The sequence below is a fragment of the Aquarana catesbeiana genome, linkage group LG08 (genome assembly GCF_042186555.1).
Source record: "Aquarana catesbeiana isolate 2022-GZ linkage group LG08, ASM4218655v1, whole genome shotgun sequence".
Taxonomy (NCBI): Eukaryota; Metazoa; Chordata; class Amphibia; order Anura; family Ranidae; genus Aquarana; species Aquarana catesbeiana.
In genome coordinates this window covers 168,865,572-168,884,249 of record NC_133331.1, presented here as the reverse complement: position 1 = coordinate 168,884,249, position 18,678 = coordinate 168,865,572, and the positions used below count along the sequence as shown (strand labels likewise).

General features: G+C 41.1%; 1 protein-coding gene across 2 annotated transcripts in view; it reads left to right on the top strand.

Annotated features, from left to right (window-relative positions):
- Window positions 1-18,678, top strand: part of CHST3 (carbohydrate sulfotransferase 3) — a 168,130-nt gene that overhangs the window by 22,209 nt on the left and 127,243 nt on the right. The window lies entirely within an intron of this gene.

Below are 18,678 nucleotides of genomic sequence, written 5' to 3'. Positions count from 1 at the left end.
TGCTTTAGTCTTTTTCTCAAGGTTAGTGGTGTTGGAAGCATCTATCATGATTGCTTATCACCAATTTCTTCCTTCTTCTACAGGTCTGCGCACAGACATAAGATTCCAGTCCAACTGTCAAATCTTAATGAACTACCCTCAGACTGCACTGGACAAAGAGTGAAGTAGCAATTGGTCATGTCAGACTAGAACAATGGTATTCTACCTCTGATAACCCAACACTGAGTACCCACCATGTAGAATCTATGGCCAGCTTAAAGTGTACGTCAGGGTGAAATTAAAAAAGTTATGTTGTGGGCTGACAACACACCAACACACAGCATGTTTGGTGTCAGTCCTGCCTCGTTTTCTCTTGCCAAGCTACTAAGACCTACTCACTGTCTTAGCTCTACAATATAAAGTGTAATCATTCTGTAGTTCCAACATATTGGGTGGCGGGGGGGGGGGGGGGATGGGTGGTGCTAATTACTATCCTTTAGGATAGTAGAACAGGACAACGCAGAATTTTTTACAAGATTCAAATTGTTCTGCATTGATCAAACAGCTTTAACAAAACGTTTCATTGATATATAGCAGATCAAAAGAGAAGTTAATTATTAAGGTTTACATATGCTTTAACATGGAAAATGAAGAGTATAAAAAAAACCATGGTGACCATTTACAGTGAAAAGAGAGTTTCTTCCTCCTTAAGATTCTGCACACGATTCCAAATCACTAGATTTGAACGGGGCCTTAGAACTGGTTCCAGTAGTGTAACGAACAGTGAGTGCCAAAGAGCGGATTCCAGTGCATCATACTGTTTGTTGTTTTTTTCTAATTTTGTTCAAATGTTACAAAGTGGCATTTATTCACTTATTCACTTACCTATTAATCACAGCACATTGCAATGCATTGTAGTGTGTCGTAACACACTGCACATAAAAAAATATTGCATGGCAAATTGCCTTGTCTATGTTGTATGCTGCATTTTGGTGTGAACGGACCCTTTAAGACTGCCAAAATACCATCGGTAGATCTGTCCACTTTGATATATGTGTGAACAAACAAAATGATGTCTTGTTTTCTTGGCCAAACCAAAGTTATGGTGTTATTTTGGAAAGCAATCGGCAGTGCATAGCTGTGAATCCTATCTAGCTTTGTATTTTCACACCCCGGGGACACTAAAGTTTACTACCTACCATGCAATGAATCATTTCCTACTTTAGTAGATTTTATTCTCCCTCTGTGCTTCTCCAGGGCACAGGGTTCAAAGGTACTAGAGCAGGTCAGAGCAATGTTCACTTATTTTTCTACCCCATTAAAGTGTAGCTAAAGCTATGATTAATATATAACTGGACAGTCTAGTAGGGTTAATTATTGGGTAATTAAATACATTGGTTTAGTTTACCTGCCTGTGCAGTCATTTTGTTATTTAAACTACAAGATCACAGGTAAAACATCATTTAGGTAGTTTTTTGGTTAAAAGCCTTTTACCAGCTTACTATGTTGAAGTCATCATTTAGTTCTCACTGCCTCAGCCTTTTCGTGGCTGATTTAAACATCTGGTGCCCATAGCAAACTCCTGATTTTGTAGTTTTAGTATGTGCCCCGAAACACAATTGCAAATAGATATTTATTGTTGCCTCTGGAACTCCACAGTTGCATTTGATCCAGACATAACCCAGGTATAGAAAATATTTTCCTGTTAGAAAGTTAACATTTTCCTTGAATTGTAACCTGTGCAAAGACCCTAATGAGCCCCTCTTAAATAAACCAATCTAAGGCATCTAAAAATGGCAAAAATAATCAGATTTTTTTGGGTGCCACCAAACAAACTATAGCCCAACCATGGAAATCTTGCATACTAAGCTTCCAAGAGGACAAAACGTGACTAAATCAAACGACAATCAAAGAAAAATTAACAGCTTTCTTATTAGATAAACATGGGAATTTCCTAGAAATTTGGTCTTCATGGATAGCCTATTCGCATCCCAATCTGAGAGTCCTGATTACAGTATATGACAATGACCAGAAGGTTGGCTGACCCTCACTTGGCTCCCCTCCCCAGTCTTACTGGGCTCTCCATATTTTTCCCTACAAGCTTTCTAAATCCTCTGTTCAATCTTATTTTATTAAAGTTTTTCAAGTATTTGAAACAGAAATCAAGTTTACGGTAGACAGAAGAATTCAAGTGTAGAAAACATTTACATACATTCAAAGTACAGTGTACACCTAGTGTGCAACAAGTTTGTAGATCACCAGACTAATGTATAAATATTTGCATCACTATTTATTAAAGTGAAATAGTATACATCTATGTGTGCATTATTCACATTATACCCATTTAGCATAAGCATTTGCAAAGACAACAGGGGAAAGAAAAGGGGGGGGGAGTATAAGGATAGAAAAGAACAGCAAGAGGGAAGGAGTAAAGATCTAGGGAGGGAAGCAGAAAATAGCAGGAACACTCCATCATGGTTGAGAGGAAACAGCCCATGTGTTTGGTCCTTAAAGTGGTTGTATACCATATTTTTACATTTTTACCTACAGGTAGGCCTATAATAAGGCTTACCTGTAGGTAAAATTAATATCTCCTAAATATGTACAGTTTAGGAGATATTCACCTTGCATGCAGCCGCTGACATCAGCGGTGCATGCGTTCTGAAGGTCCGGCTGAAAGTCTGGGAGTGATGTCACCACGTCTCCGGCCACTCACAGCTCCGGAGCTGCAAACACGGAAGACACGCCAAGCGGAAAATGTCAGCTCTCTCGGCGTTGACCGGGATCCGATGCCGACACCTCGATCAAAAGTAAGCATTTCATAATGAGCTAGTATGCAGTGCATACTAGCTCGTTATGTCTTTGCCTTACAGGGTTTTTTTTATTTATTTTTTTGTGCGGGTATACAACCGCTTTGAGACTGAACCGCTTCTCATCCGACGTGATTTTGTTTCCATTTTGTGGCCCCATGTATTTTTTAGAGATTTTAGGTTAAGTGGTTTCCTCCCAACTCTAGAATCACCACTTACATATTTGTATATTGCAATCATATCTCATCCTAAGCGTCTTTTCTCTGGGAAGAATACGTTTAATGTTTGTTGTTGTCCCTCATAACTGAGGCCCTCCAGCCCTGTTATTAGCTTGGTTACCCTTCTCTGGACCCTCTACAGAGAGACAACTAATTGTCACATTGAAGCTACTTAGAGCCCCTTACGGTCCCTCTTAGTCCTACTTTGCTTAATATGTAAAGCAGTGTCAATTTCCAGATTAGTGTTTGTTATAGCTCCTATAACTGGGGTAACACTTCCCCAGGATTCCCTACTCAGTAATGCTATTCTTACATAGTTACATAGTTAGTCTGGTTGAAAAAAGACCAAGCTGGTCCAAGTGAACTATTTGCTTCACTAAGTGCTGCAGTGTCTCTAAGCACTGTATGTACTGTATGTAACTTTAGCTCCATACAGTACTCAGTGCTGGGTTCCGGCTGTAAGACAGAGACGTCTTCCATCTCAAACCCAGAACAAAGCGGCGCTCAGCCATTTGTAGGCAGCTTTGTATTCTGTGAGTGATTACAAAGCTTTCTCTGATAGGCTGAGTGGGAGGGGCGGGCTGATGACATCACTCTCTCAGATTCGGCCAATCAGAGGAAGCTTTATACTAATTCACAGAATACAAAGCTGCCTATGAAAGGCTAAGCATGGCTCAGCCAGACTCTGTTTTTGCTCCGTGTGAGATAGGAATTCTCTGTCTCACAGCCAGAACCCAGCACTGTGTACTGTATATAGCTGAAGTTACATGCAGTACATACAGTGCTTAGAGACACTGCAGCATTTACTGAAGGAAATAGTTTGTTTGGACCAGCTTGAACAAACAAACTATGTAAAGTGACAGGGAACATTGAGGTTTTAAAACCACAATATTTTCACAGAAACTAACAGATAATCACAGATCCCATGCATTATTATTTTTGACATGTCTGCTTGGAGGGGTGAGATATAGTGATGTCTCCAGGACCGGTATCTTGTGAAATTCTGCTATCAGTTGTTAATTCCCAGCATAATCTTTGATATTTTATAAGACTGCTGAAATTCTGGAATGTTTCCATCAGTATGAAACGGGAAACATATTTTTAAAGAGTGCTTCTGGAATCAAATTGCTGGCACTGGGGCATTGATGCTCTAGTATCTGCATATGATTCCAAGGTGGTCAAAGGTACCAAAAAGCTTTGGTGACCCAAGTTTGGCCTTTCAATGCTTAGCAATTGAAAGGTCTTTTAACTCATAATATTTGCATATGCTTAGTTTTGAAGTACTGATCCAATGTTGTAGGATAATAGAAGACATTAAATTGTATGTCCAGACATTTTCTGTTAGAGAGTCTTCCCCTCACGTCCTGTCCTGTTGACATAGTTAATCTTCAAGGTCAACACAGAGAAGCAAAAAGGCTTATTTTTAGTATGTGAGCTGGAATCCCTATCATTCAGTCTTTTATCATTGTCTATGTCCCTGTTGCAGATTTTCCTTCACTTCTGGTCTGGTAGAACCATTGTTACCGGGACAGAAATTAAATGGAAATCTCTGTAAAAGTGAATCGGAAAAATATGTGAATCCTTGAGTAAGAAAACTTTGCTGCCCCTTAACACCCCTCTTCTTACCTTAATAGCTGGGTTATGCACAAAAAACATACTTACATACCCAGTGATCCAGAGGTGTTCTCTAGGGAGGTGGTGTAAAACACCTGTTCCTGCAGCACAATCTTCTTCTGACATCATCAGGGGGGCCGGCTGTCTCTTCCAGGCTCTTGCAGCCAGCCCCGTGATGACACGCATGCACCATATTAAAAGGGGGGCCGGCTGCAAAAACCATAGAGACAGCCAGCTCCCCGATGATGGGTCACTGTAAAGTACCCTACGGCCTTCTGGGATGTGTGATGTTAGTGTCCCAGGAGGTTGTGGGCAACTGTATACATAGTTCTCCCCTAGGCGAGAAACCAGAAAGTGCGGGGAGGGGTCCCCGAGAAAGTAGTTTTCCATAATAAATACAAATATCTAAAAACAGGGAATAAGAGAATGTGTATGGGGAGGATGAGCGACTGCTTTAAGGTCTAGGCAGCACACTAAAATACCTGAAAACACGTTACTTTATGTCAACAATCTGCTTAGAAGCTTCATAAATACATGTGTTAAAGCACTCAGAGCTGCACAGAAAATCAGCTACAGTATTTTACATGTCTCAGATTGTGACAGCTGGAATTATTCCTCTGTGCTATTTCAGGGCAAGAAGTTTGCTGTGTGATGGAAAAAATGACTTCACACTTAGACCGCTATATACTAAAATTTACGTTCAGTGCTAGTATGTTTTTGAAATGTACATATTTGTTCACAAATATCATTAAACTACTTTGACATAAGCCAGTTTGTAAATGTAGCATTTTCAATAAGTTTAAATTATGCGTGGTGATAAAAAGTCCTTTGTATTTCTACGCATAGTCATTGGCATAGTGTATGTCTGCCAGCAGTCATGCACATTACACTCTCATCAGCACCCTTGACACAACAAGAAGGTGATGAAAGTGGAAGAATCGTATTCTACTCATATCCTTCCTTCTCACACCTACTGTCAGCAGACAGCTGCTACCGTCTCCCATCAGCCCACACGAGCACAGTCTACATACGTGCTCACACACTTCATCTATCTTAACTGTCATTTTATATATTAACCCCTTCGCACCTAAGGGTAAAACAAATCTTAATGCATTAGCACAATTTTGCAAGTTTGCCATGTGTTAGTAAAACTGTACATATCAATACTGTTATTATTATACAGGATTTTAAAAAAAGCGCCAACAGTTTGCACAGAGCTTTACAATAAGATGAAGGCAGACAGTACAGTTACAATACAATTCAATACAGGAGGAATCAGAGGGCCCTGCTCGTTACAACTACTTTGTGCATCCAGGTGGATTATACCGCTTTTTTTACAGGACAAATTGGTCTTTCTTTTGGTAGTAAATGGTAATGGATATCTCCAGATTTTTTTTTATTATTAAAGGTAAACTTGCACAAAATAGTAAAAAAAAATCTTTTTTTTTTTAAATTTAGCTGTATATTTCTTGGTACTCCAATAACCTTCCACCAAAGAACAACCCAAATTAAATTCTCCTGCTCCTGACAATCGCAGCGATACCACATATGTGTATTTTAGTTATTTATGTATTTATGTTTGTACAGCCCAAAAACAATAGTGCACGTTTTTCTTTTTTCTTATCCTCCCTAAAACACACTAATGCCCCGTACACACGGTCGGACATTGATCGGACATTCCGACTACAAAATCCTAGGATTTTTTCCGACGGATGTTGGCTCAAACTTGTTTTGCATACACACGGTCAAAAAAGTTGTCGGAAAATCCGATCATTCTGAACGCGGTGACGTAAAACACGTACGTCGGGACTATAAACGGGGCAGTAGCCAATAGCTTTCATCTCTTTATTTATTCTAAGCATGTGTGGCACTTTGTGCGTCAGATCCGACAACGGATTTTGTTGTCGGAAAATTTTATAGCAAGCTCTCAAACTTTGTGTGTCGGAAAATCCAATGGAAAATGTGTGATGGAGCCTACACACGGTCGGAATTTCCGACAACAAGGTCCTATCACACATTTTCCGTCGGAAAATCCGACCGTGTGTACGGGGCATGACACTGGTACTAATTAAAAAAAAAAAAAAAACCTGTCCAAAAAAAATACTGACCCTGACATTTGACCCTGACCTTGACCCAAACACTAACCCTGGCACTGGCCTAAATCAAACTTTGATCTAGGTATTTTTTTATTTTTTATTTTTTTATTTAATTGAATTTTTTTTTATTATTATTATTATTATTTTTTTTTTTTACACACATTTTCTTTTCTTTTTTTTTTCTCTGCAAGGAGAGAGAATGATACAATGCATCTCTCTCCTCCATTTACAGAGAAAAAAAACACAGGGGTAGGCTTTACAGTGACTGATCACTGAGACCCCTTTCACACTGTGCTGCCACCAGCGTCAGCGGTAAAGTGGCTCTATTTTTTTCTTTACCGTTGTTTTAGCGGCGCTATTCGGATGCTAGGGGGGAGCGGTTTTAAACCCCTGCTAGTGGCCGAAAAGGGGTTAAATCCGCCTGCAAAATGTCGCTGGAGCGGTATCGCATCGCTGCCCCATTAATTTCAATGGGGAGCAGCGGTGGAGGAGCGGTGAGTTCACCGCTGCTTCACTGTTCCAAAGATGCTGCTGGCAGGATTTTTTCTGACGCCCTGCCAGTGCACCGCTCCAGTGTGAAAGCCCTCAGGCTTTCACACTGGAGTGAATGGAGCAGCTGTTTTAGGACGGTTTGCAGGCGCTATTTTTAACGCTATAGCAAAACGCTCCAGTGTGAAAGGGTCTGAGGATAGCCAATCAGAGGTTATCACAGTGATCAGTTGACTCAGAATCGGGTGTTTTGGGTCCCGATTGTTAGTACGAGGCCCACTGCTCTCCGGGAGCCCATAAGAAACCTTTCCCAATGGATACATGAAGGCTGCCATTGTGGGCTTCTTATTCTACTAACGCTAGGTCTCTAGCTGTCTTGCTGACTCTTTTTCTTCAACACATTGAGTTACTGACCCAAAACAAGTATATAGTTGTAGCTGTCTGACTTTACCCTGATTTCCTTTTTTATGAATGCTTGTTCAGGGTCGGTATCTCAAAGTATTGAAGCCAGGGCGTCAGCATAACAACCTGGTAACTAGTATTTTCAGAAGGAGTTCAGCGACGCCAGCCCCCATATCTCTTTTAGGAAATATTTTCTTTATACAGCTGCCCTGGGGCTCATACTATTGCTGTACAGAACAATATTCACAAATCGCTGTTCACACAGCACCAAGGACACCACCGCCGGAGGGAAGAAAAAGAGGAAGAGGGCCCGCTTGTCATGTGACTGGCCAGAAGATAGCTACGAAATGGATTATTAATAAAAAAAAAAACATATCAGGTAGAGCTTGGCGCAGAGTGTAGCTTTAAAGTGCATGTAATTCCTAAGAATAAACTTTGCCTGTTAAATATGGCATTGAAAGCATTTTGTTATATTTGTTGGATAAGTGCAAAAAGGTTCACAGTTTTCCTGTGTCCTGTGCACACTTCCTGTGTTACCTCAGGGAGTCTAATTAGCCCTCCTAGTTCTTATCTTGGACTACAGAATGATTAGCATCTATGTTGTAGAGATGGGAGGTAGTAGTAGTTTAGCAAATGGCACTGGGCAGTAAGGAAACCCCTCACTCTACCAAAATGCTGTGTGTTGTCAGCACATAACAGGACTTTTTAGGGCCACACATCACCCAGCTCAGCACATCTCTGTAGTGGGCATAGCCAGGTGTTTCCAGTCAACCGCAGGCAGAAACAAATCAGTGACAGGCTGACACTGTCTGTGGCTGTCTACAGGTGTTCGCACGTTATGGCACATGGAGCGATTACCTGTAGTTAAAGGAGAAGTACAACCAAAGCTTGTTTGGCTGTACTTCTTCTGTGAATCGCAGGAGTGCAGTTTGTTTTTGAAAGAAAAAGCCCAACTTCTCTTCTGTGCGCTGACAGTGTCAGCCTGTCATTGATTTGTACAGTCATTATTTATTTTCTATACTTTCCTACATGCCCTAAACTGTGATGCCGGACAGGGCGCCTCTGCCCTGGTACAATTGCTGAAAACTGGAGACAGGTGCCACAAAGCAGATCAGCTGTCTCTTTGCTAGCCGCGTTGTCAGATGTCCGTTCTGACATTGTAGCTAGTGTTTTAGGACACCTAGAAAGTAAAAAATAATGTAAAAATATAGTGATAATTCTTCTTTACTGTATACAAATAGTTTTCGCATAATGACTTATCCCTGCTTTTTATTATGAGAGCTGCAGCCTAGAAGGAGGGATCACTGCAGAGAATAGCTGTGCAAAACACTAGGCAGGACACAAGGAGGTGCTATGCAGTGCACATCCCAAGCCTTGGTGGTACCAGCAGTGTTAGATGTGTATCACCAATACAGCCCAGTGGAACTGTTACCCAGATTGGGACTGTAATGAAGGCCTATTACATCAGGAATTCTAATCATGGGTAAGGATTGTTACAATTTCTACTAATAATAATTGACAATCTTACAGTTTGCAGCAGATTGCACAGTTATCACGAGCGACACCACCAACACTAATAAACATCTAACAGATATGCAGATTTAGTTAATTTAATAAGACACTATACCAAACTGTTCACACCATTCCAATTTCACTGTTTGTGAAGCAATTGTTCTGTATAAAATAAACTTTTCATATTGTGCCGATTTGTGCTGTTAACTTGGCCACAAATCCGGACCAAATGACTTAATTCCAGCTTACAAACCCCTGTCCTCTGTTTTGGTATTTAAAGCCTTCTAGTGTTATAGATGATACGATCTCTGGGTAATTACAAAATTCCAAACACATTGGAAGAAATTCCTGTATGAGACAGTAATCACAGCTGTTTTTTTAAAGCCCAACTTTGGAAAAAGTAAAAGTCCTACCTTACAGTGGAGCTGCCCATGCACTGTAAGGAAGGACCTTTTCCTGGAATATTCTCCCTGTTTCTTGGTCTCCCACTATAATTACATTTTTTTCATTTTAATTTATTTCATTTTGCTTTGTTTAATATATATGTTTTGCCTCTGAAATTCTCAATGTTTCTTGGTGATCATCTCTTTTGAGCCCCTCTGCACATCTTTTTTCAAATGCTCTTTCATCCACCGACTGTTTAATGATATTAACTCCTTTATTTACCCCTTTATGCTAATAATGTGGTAACTACTAGTTTATTGGATGGGCGATAAAAGATATTTATATCAGTCGGTTGTGGATTAGAAATAAGATCCAGGTACCTGGACATACGCATACAAATTTTGATTGTATGGTCCCTTGATAGTGATTATATTCAAACTTGAGTCTATATTTTTCTTATTTCTTATCCACATTCATTACTACTTTTTTCTTTTTTTTCATCCTTGTACATTGTTTTTCACTTCCTTATATGATATTTTCCTTTTTTTTTTGTCTTTCTTTACTACATGTTTTTCACTGATGTGTGTATATTTTTGGTTTTGTTCATCTATACCAGTCTTTCCCAACCTTTTCAACACAAAGGAACCCTTGAAATAACTTTCCGGTCTCGGAAGCCACTGCTAAAAATGACTATATCTACAACTCGTGATACATTAGTGTGGTGGTAAGTGGCAAGAATGCTCCTTACACTTGTGGTCATTGGAAAGCATTCCCCCCCTTATAGATAGCTAAAAAGATCAACGGTGTCAGTGGAAACTTATCTGAGAGGCAGAAATTGTCATTGCTCAAGGAACCCCTAGCAACCCCTGGAGGAACCCTGGTTGAGAAACCTTGATCTATACTAATTAATGGTAGTAAATGATTGTGTTCAAATGGTCAGCAGAAGATAGTCAAGAACTAAAGCTGGTACAGGTGCATTACCGTTGGGTGTGCACTTAAATAGTTGTGTCTTTGACATCTCCTTTTGAGATGTTAGTGTGAAACGCGTTAACAAATTGTCCTGTTTTGCTTCTCCCACTATGAAGACAATACAAGGATTCATTTTGCAATAGCTCCATGGTGGTGTGCGGTCAATTTCTCTTTATCTCTTATTCAGTTTTCAAGGGATTAGTAAATACTAACAAATAAGCCATTTTATTTTTATTTTGGATGGAGTGGTCAGGTTTTTATTCCTGTCTGGGCTGAGGAGGGATTCTCCTTCTCCTATTGTCCTGGTGGCCATTGTGACAGGAACTAAAAGTGATGACACATCCAAAGGTTTGAGTTGTCACCAGAACAGAATTGGTCAGGTGATAACTGTGCAAGTGAGATTACTACAGGGAGATTTCTGATCACTTCCTTTTGTATATTCAAAACCAGAAGAGATGGAAAATTTTCTCTAATTTTTCTCTAGCAACATCACTCCCCCTCTTCACTCCATTGCCACCACTGACATCCCACAGTCTTCTTCAGGGTCTGGAGTCTCCAGCTGGTCTGAGATGCTGTAACTTCTGTTCATGCATATAAGAGTTACCTTGTTCTGGCACCATAACTCCCAACTTTTTGAAATGGGAATGAGGGACATCTATCAACAAAAGTAAGCAGGCATAGGACACACCCCTTGCCACGCCTCCTTAAAGGAGAATTGTACAAAAAACAGGATTGGTTAAACCCACAAGTGCTTTTTTTATCACTACTATTTCTTTATATTGGCTTTTGGAATTTACAAATACAGCAATTTAGAAATCAGATGAAAGGTTTAGCGCTGGAAAACACTTAGATAAAAGTGCATTTTATATACATCTATATAGATCAGACCAAAATGAGGGACAAATGAGGAGGAATGAGGGCCAGAGGAACATTGCTCCAAATCAGGGACAGTCCCTCCAAATCAGTGAGTTGGGAGCTATGCAGGCACCCACAGCATGCCAAGATGGTACACTGATCTGCACATGCACAGATTAGTGTAAAATTGGAAGAAAATTGCAGGCAGGCACAAAAGAAGCTTTTATTGCTGAAAATACATCCAGATTCATTTCTGCAATAAAAGCCCTCCTGCTGGCAATTTAAAAAGGCCTTTAATTCAGCTTTAGGGAAGCCATGGGCAAAGTACAGGTTCACTTTAAAGAGTTCTGCATTTAAATGTTCGGCTGAGTTATCCCACACTGCAATATTCCTCAGAATACCACCCTGCTGAGCTGCTAGCATAGCTTTTCAGTACTCCACATCAACATGCTGTCATTTTATCTGAAGAAATACTTTTAAAAATAGATGTAAACAGTGGCTTTAAAGAGAAATGCCTGCAAAGCTTTAAACTCTTTTCCATACAATTGAGAACTGTCAACCAGCGTCAGGGTGTCACCTACTACAGCCATTTCTGTGATGGCTCTGTGTTTTGAAAAATGTGGTTAATGGAAATTCAAGGCGGTAAGGAAATGGAAAATGTCACCACCTCTGTGAAGTTTTCAAAAGCATGCGAATTCTGAAATAAATTTAAAGTGATGGAAAAACACGTTCATCAATATTACGAAATGACCTTTTATTAAAAATAATTGCCTTTTTTGCTATATTTTTCCAAATGGTTTTTAAACTGAGGATTATTTTGCCATTTTGCAAGTAGATGGGGGGAGGTGAAATATAGGAAATAAGATGTAGCAGTCAGCATGATCATTCAGGCTCCTCTTTATTCTGGATTGGGTCTTATAGCTTATGAAATAGCCTGTAGAAAATATTACCAACATATATATATATATTTATATTAAAGTAGAACTATAAGCAAAATTTTTCTTTTCAATTTGGATAGAGTAAAGCTGGATAAACACTATACAATTTTCTGTAGATTTTTCCTTCAAATTTACCAAAACCAAATAATATGGGGTCAAACCTCAAGAGTTTAAATTTGTATGCAATCATGCAGGTCCTTTCACTACATAGTTTTGGTAAATCTAAAGGAAATCAGACAACAAAAGTTGTATAGTGTGTATGGGATCTAAGGGAAGGTTATAACCCATGTCAGATTTGTTACTGCCATCTCTGTCCCGTTGGGGAGATTTCCCTTCACTTCCTGTCACATAGCAAAAATAGGAAGTGAGAGGAAATCCCTGCAAATTTAAGGAATCCCTTGGGGTCACCAGAACTACTTTTCTGGGGACAACCCAAAATTTTAGATTTTTCTTTTCATTGTTAATGTTCATGGTAAACCGGACAAATAGGAAGGATGAATCTCCCTAATGAGGACACAGACACAAAAATACCCGGTGTTCATATCCCTCTCCACTCTATCCAAAAATAAAAAGTTTTGCCTTTACTTATACTTTAATTTACCTATATCTGTAAGATGAAGGAGTATTTGACTTGCACATTGCGAGTGGTTCTCTTACCGCCTCCTTTGGGGCCTTCGCCGGTGTTCTTAGCTCCTCCTTCCTTCTGAATGCCCTCATAGCAATCCTGAGCCAGGCTGCGTGCGTCTATAGACACGCGCAGCTTGGCCATGCCCCCTCTTCAGAGCATTTGATTGACAGTAGCAAGAGCCAATGACTCCCACTGCTGCCTTTGAGTTCTGTAAGCAGAGAGAGCAGTGCTGCTGCTCTCGGCACAGCTTTGGATCAAGATAAGACTTGGGGTGGGGGCTGAGGGTGGGAGCTGATCATGGAAGGTTTTTTACCTTAATACAGATAATGCATTAAGGTAAAAAAAAAACAAAAAACTTATGCCTTTACAACCACTTTAAGCCAAATGCCTGGTTCACACAAGATATGATATCAATTATGAAATTACATTGCATTCAGACTTTCAGCCTGTGACTATTGATGGTCAGATATTGATTTGGAGTTTATGTCATAGTTATTGGTAGAATAAGGTTAAATGGCCTAATCTTCCAATAAACCCACCGTGTGTATAGGTTTAATGTTCACTTTGGACCTTTGCACATCAGTATCCCGTGATCATTGATACCATATCAAGAAGGTGCAGGAAATTGCAAGACTAGTTCAATGTCTTTTCACCAGGTGATCATGACCATTAATCATAGGGGTTCATTTACTAAAAGTGGACAGTGCAAAATCTGGTGCAGCTCTGCATAAAAAAAACAATTAGCTTCCAGATTTTTTTTTTCTCAATTGAACAAGCTAAAGTTAGAAGCTGATTGGCTACCATGCACAACTGCACCAGATTTTGCACTTTCCAGTTTTAGTAAATCAACCTCATAGTGCTTTGCTGTAGACTAGAAGCCACTGCAGGTATTAGGTGAATGCTGCACACTTTTTTTCTGCATCCATCATGGGTTCTATGAAGTAATCCAGGCACCATTCCTTGGACATCACAGATGTTGCATCCATTTCCTGTATAGAGGAGTGGAAGTTCAAACAGAGGGCTTTGGCTTTAAGCCCCATACACACAATGTCAGGCGGCTACGGACGGTTCAAAAGAAACCGGCTGACATTCAGCTCATGTGTACTGCAGCCGGTCTGACAGAAGCTGGTCGTTCGACTGGCTTCTGTTGAAAGCAAGATGACTGAAAAAGGTCTGTCGGCTGGCTCCCGAACAGCGCTCTCAGCCAGTGGCTGAGAGCAATGACCGGAGTGTTGTGGTGGGGGGGCTGTCCCCCTGTCAGAGAACAATTGAGCAGAATGGGATATTGTTGTACTAACATCAGATTGTTAGTACAGCGGCTCTGACCTGAGATGTCAGTTTTTTTTTCTTTCAGCCCGCCGGGCTAGCAGTGTGTACTAGGCTTAAGGAAACCATCTAATTGACCCTCCAAATGTCCACATGTGTGGCCTGCTAGATCTGTTCACACTATGTGATGTGCAAAGTGTTTAGCTGCTTGGGGTATGCACACATTGAGAAAACAGGATTAGCAGCACACATCGTACTATCCTATTGTCATTTCTAGCTGGGGAAAACAGACTGGATGACATGTGTGTGAACACAATGGCTTGGGAAACAGCTGTGTGTTGTTATCCCAGCATTGGCTAATTCAGGGCTACTGTTTGCTGGTTTATTTCTCATGATGCTCTTTCTCCCATTTACACCAATGGAAAGAGTAATGTTTATATTACAGAAAGGTGCAAGAGCTCTCTGTTTTATCTTAATGGATGCCGTGCAGACATTGGTTTCCAACAGCGTCAGCTTTTAATATGTTCCTGTAAAAGGAAATTTTATTTAAAATAAAAAGTATATTCTCCTTAATGACCCCCCAATAACAAACCTCCACACTTATCGATGTAGTGAACCTTACTGAGAAGGGATTTTTAAATGATATGTTTTACCATGAAAAGAAATATGGTTCTAGAAACCCCTGTCTGACTTGACCCTAAAATGACACAAAATTCTGGTTTAAAAAAAGAAATTCTATTCAAGTATGTGATTGAACTCAAACAAGTGCCTTCTATTACTCTCAGCCTATATTAAATTTCCAAATGTCTTTTTTTATTGTTGCTGCTGTGATCTGACTTTCTGTTCATTTTCCATGGGCCCATTATATTTAGAAATGTAGCCACACTCTCTTGCTTGCTACCAAGATTTCATGAAAAATAGATTACAGGGCCATTAAGAAGTAGATATGTATGGATTATTTTTGGAGAATGAGGATATCGTTTAATGTCACTCTAATGTAAATACACTACTGGGCTCTTGCTAGCAGTGCACCAGATTCACATCACTGGAGAAATCTGAGGGATTCATGTGAGCTAAAAATGTACAACTGGCAGTTGAATGCTCAGTTGAGCTCTGAAAATATGATTCTCGGTGACCAGGGGTATGTACTGCCTACCTAATTGCCAGTGAAGAAAATTGCATAGCCTAGAGCAGTGGTCTCCAAACTGTGACCCTTTGATTGCCTTTGTCTGGCTCTTAAAGGATTATTTCTGCCCCTGACCCCAACAATGGGGCATAACAGCAGCAACAAACCAGGCTAAATAAGGGTGCCAATACTTGGGTTGATTATATGTTATAAATAAGTATTTTTGGACTTACTTTCCCAGCTTATTATTGGACCATTTTCATCTATCTTTGCCATTCCAGGACAGTAGATAACTGCAGGGAACCATACAGGTGTGGTTGTATAAGGGCTCCATCTATACATCTGTTGAACTTCTGATATGCCACATAATACAAATTAAAATGCATGTCAGGCAACGTATGGCCAGTGTAGTGTTTGAGTTTGCCCAAATATTCTACATGTAACCTCCTTATAGATTTATTTGCTCTTCAGTGGCTCTCATCCTACCTATCCCAACGCACCTTCAGTGTCACTTACTATTCTACTTCCTCCACGCCTCTTCCCTTTTCCGTCGGGGTCCCCCAAGGTTCTGTTCTTGGACCTCTTTTATTTTCAATCTACACCTCTTCCCTGGGTCAGCTGATAGCCTCTCACGGCTTTCAATATCATTTCTACGCTGACAACCCACAAATCTATCTCTCCACCCCTCAACTCACTCCATCAGTCTCCTCATGCATCACTAACTTACTAACCGACATATCTGTATGGATGTCACACCACTTCCTCAAACTTAACTTGTCCAAAACCGAGCTTATAATATTTCCTTCCCCACGTGGCTCTTCCCCTGACTTGTCTGTCAAGAGCAATGGCACAACCATCCACCAATCCCCATGTCAGGGTGCTAGGTGTTATCCTAGATTCTGAACTCTCCTTTCAGCCCCACATCCAATCACTTTCCAAAGCTTGCCGCCTCAACCTCCGCAACATCTCTAAACTACGTCCCTTTCTAACCAATGAAAACACAAAGCTCCTGATTCACTCCCTGGTTATCTCTCGCCTCGACTACTGCAACTCACTCCTCATTGGCTTACCTTTAAACAGACTATCCCCCCTTCAGTCCATCATGAATGCTGCTGCCAGACTCATCCACTTTACAAACCGCTCAGTGTCTGCTACCCCTCTCTGCCAATCCCTTAATTGGCTGCCACTCGCCCAACGAATTAAATTCAAAATACTAACAATAAGTTACAAAGCCATCCACAACTCTGCGCCCAGTTACATCACTAGCCTAGTCTCAAAATACCAACCTAATCGCCGTCTCCGTTCCTCCCAAGACCTCATGCACTCTAGCTCCCTCATCACCTCCTCCCATATCCGCCTCCAGGACTTCTCCCGAGCCTCGCCCATCCTCTGGAATTCCCTACCCCAATCTGTCAGACTGTCTCCAAATTTATCCACCTTTAGGCGATCCCTGAAAACTTTTCTCTTCAGAGAAGCCTATCCTGCCTCCATCTAACAACTGCACTGTTTTCTCCATTAGCTCATCCCCCACAGCTGTTACCCTCTTGTATAATTTGACCCTCCCTCCTAGATTGTAAGCTCTAACAAACAGCGCCCTCTGATTCCTCCTGTATTGAATTGTATTGTAATTGTACTGTCTGCCCTCATGTTGTAAAGCGCTGCGTAAACTGTCGGCGCTATATGAATCCTGTATAATAATAATAACAATAATAATAATTTCCATCCAAGCTGTATAGTGATGGGCCTTTTTAGAGTGAACATACTTTTACCAGCACAGTTTGCTCACTGAATTCTGTGACAATAGAGAACACTAAGAATCTGCACCAACATTGTTTATCTACCCATTGAGAGCTTTTCCGCTGTCTCCGCTCAAGTACATTTCCTTTACTAGACAAAAAAAGCAAATGTCCTGACTAGTAAACACAAGGGTAAAACACAGCTGGAGGCAAATCCCAAATCAGTTTACATGGCAAAGCCTCAATAAGAAAAATCCCACGACCTAAACAGAGCAAGTAGAGGTCATCTCATCTTCTAGCATCCTCTGCCCAGCATCTGTCATGGAAACCAAGGACCACATTTGGTATTACATAACCCTGTACAGGTCTTGGCAACTTTATACTATTGGTCCCATTATAATACCAGATGTTTGGCAGATTTCTCCTGGTTTTTTTATTTTATGGTGCTCAGCTGCTGGCCCTGTATTACATCTTTGATGGCCCCTCCTGACCCTATGATAAGAAGTACTGTTAAAGTGGAACTAAACCCATCGATTTAATAGTTTAAAAAAACAGCTACATTAACGAAATGTGCTGGGAATGTAACTATCATATTGGTTGTGCTCTCCATCACTAAATCACTGAGCTACAATATATTACATCTTTGTTTTTGGGTTTAACCACTTGCCGACTGCCTCACGCTGATACACGTCGGCAAAGTGGCACGGGTGCACAAAATCCTGTATGGGTCGCCCACTGCATGTCGGGGGACCCGATGCATGTGGCCAGCGGGCGCGATCGCCGCTGGCCACATGAAATTTTGCCGGATCAGCAGGGACCGGCTGAATTTCGATCCATGTTTGAGCAGCCTGTCAAAATTTTCTTCATACAGTTACTGCCAGTGGCTATAGCCGCTAGCAGTAAGCAATGTACAGTGGAACCTTGGTTAATGGGTAACGCGGTTAACAAGCGTTTTGGAAGATGAGCAACTTTTAAAAAAAAAATCCTGACTCGGCTTACGAGTGTTGTATTGCAACACGAGCAGAATTCAAGCTAATGTGGTGTGCAGTACCGCATTTGGCCAGAGGTGCGGGGGCGCTGGTGACCCTCGGAAAGGTTCGTAGCCGCTCGGATCCATTTGGAAATACTCAGAATCACTCGGAAATACTCTGAAACACTCAGAAATCTGAGTGTTTCCGAGCCTTTCCGAGGGTTTCTGAGTTCAGCCGAGCTGTCCCCGAGTATTTCCGAGGCTCTCCGACGCCCCCCCACCTCTGGCCACATGCGGTATTGCATCCGAGTGTTTCCAAGCCTTTCCGAGGGTTTCTGAGTTCAGCCGAGATGTCCCCGAGTATTTCCGAGGCTCTCCGGTGCCCCCCCACCTCTGGCCACATGCGGTATTGCATGCAGTAGAATTCAATGCAGCAACTTTTTTTTTTTTTAAATCCCGACTCGGCTTACGAGTGTTGAGTCGCAAAAGGAGCAGAATTCAAGTTAATGTGGTGTGCAGTACCGCATTTGGCCAGAGGTGACACTCAGAACGGTTCAGAGCCGCTCGGATCCATTCGGAGATACTCGGAATCACTCGAAAATACTCGGAAACACTCGGAAATCCGAGTGTTTCCGAGCCTTTCCGAGGGTTTCTGAGTTCAGCCAAGGTGTCCCCGAGTATTTCCG